This window comes from Nicotiana sylvestris, chromosome 10 (genome assembly GCF_000393655.2).
Source record: "Nicotiana sylvestris chromosome 10, ASM39365v2, whole genome shotgun sequence".
NCBI lineage: Eukaryota > Viridiplantae > Streptophyta > Magnoliopsida > Solanales > Solanaceae > Nicotiana > Nicotiana sylvestris.
Genome location: NC_091066.1, coordinates 159,542,868 through 159,544,701, shown reverse-complemented (window position 1 = coordinate 159,544,701; position 1,834 = coordinate 159,542,868). Strand labels below are relative to the sequence as shown.

The window sequence follows — 1,834 nt, the reverse complement described above, 5'->3', positions numbered from 1 at the left end:
CACAAGATGGCCAAGATTTTAATGACTCTATTTTTGGCAGTCTCTTTCTTTATCATTTCACGCGGTCAGTCTCGCTCTCTCTCTCTTTATCTTATACAATCACATATATACACAAAATTCGAATATAAATATGTTAGTAAAGTTTAATTAATTAAGTTATGAAGTGAGTAAAAATCGTGATAAAATGTTTCTTTCAAATGGCGAGCCAAGATTTGAATCTTGTTGGTTTGGAATTCTAGTTGATTATGTTATTGGATTCTAAATTAACAATGTTAACATAAATACAGAGTTTGCATCAAAATTATTTGGTTCGGCCGAACCCGCAATTCCTACTCTAGCTCTGCCCCTGCAAACAACATAGTAAATTATATATATATATGTATGTGTGTGTGTCTGTGTTTTACAATATAATATAACGCCTTTAACTTGTCATAGGTTTGTAATTTATATAACTAGTTCCTCAAATATTATGTCATAAAGATGTTAACGAGTATATGATGTTCAGATGTTGTGACAGAAGCGGCGTGTCATAGCAGAGCAGATTGTCATATGGCATGTGAATCTGGATTTGCAACTTGTGTTGATGGGACTTGCATATGTTTAGCCAATATATATTCCACCCATCGTCAAGGTCCTTCCTTTCTTTCCTTGCACTCCACCCACCCTTTCCTTTTTCTATATCTCAATTACTTTTTTTTTTCACTCGGCGTACGATACCTATATTAAGATTTGGGGCTAGGGACGGATGCACCATATAATTACCAGATTCAATTGAACCCAATATTTTTGATACGGAGCATAAATTTATGTATATAAAATCATTAAAATTGTAATAAATAGTAGATATGAACCCATAAATTTGAATGTTGAACCCGTAGAACTAAAATACTAGACCCACCTATGATTGAGGCCCGACTAAATCTAGATTTGTACCATGAAGACTCACATTGGAGTTAAAACGCTCCATAACAAAGACGACTTCATAACCAGGGGTTCGAACCCAAGACTTCTGGTTAAGTATGAATGAGTACTTACTACTCCACCACAACTTTCGTTGGTCTCTCAATCACTTATCAACACAATATTAAGTTATTACATCAGCAAAAAGATTTATATCATTGAACCCTTTATAGCTTTTAAGTTATGGGTTCATGTACTACTATTTATTACAATTTAAATGATGTTAATACATAAATTTAGGATCCGTGCCAAAATGTTATGGGTTCCGTAAAACTCATAAATTATCGTAAATGTTGACAATTTATATAGGAGTAACTAAATTCTTCAAAAACTTATATCTGTGCAAAATACTAACGAGTTTTGTGATCTTCATATGCGATGACAGGAGAGAAGTGTAAGAGTAAAGAAGATTGTTATTTGAACTGTAGAGGTGGAATTCCATTCTGTGTAGAAGGGACTTGCGTATGTATTTGAAACAAGACAATATGCTCCTTTGATCATGGAGGTGGCAACTATCGACTTTTCACGAGTATTGGATTGTATTTTAAGACGCATCATTGTATAAGTTAATCTTTACTTGACGAAGTAAATGGCAATAAAATTTGTTAGTTGCGTCATGATCAGAAAATTTTGTTTTATTTTAGATCTTGAATCATTAAAAAAAATGGCAGCCCCGTGCAGAAGGTATTCTGCGTTCACGTCCGGGGAAGGACCGACCCCAAGGGATATGATGTAGACAATGTATTTTAATATAAGCATTAGTGGCTGTTTCTACGGCTTATCTAAAAAGCGCCTGTCTGGGTTCAGAGAGATGGAGAAGTATGAGTTTTGCACCTAAAAAGCCAGCTCATCTAATTTGCAAGTTTCACGACCC

At 34.5% G+C, this 1,834-nt stretch overlaps 1 long non-coding RNA gene across 1 annotated transcript; it reads left to right on the top strand.

Moving 5' to 3' along the window:
- LOC138880320 (uncharacterized) lies at positions 1 to 1,545 on the top strand. Its single transcript, XR_011402877.1, has 3 exons — positions 1 to 64; positions 506 to 631; positions 1,346 to 1,545. It is a non-coding gene; the product is annotated as an uncharacterized lncRNA (long non-coding RNA).
- Positions 1,546 to 1,834: the final 289 nt, after the last annotated feature.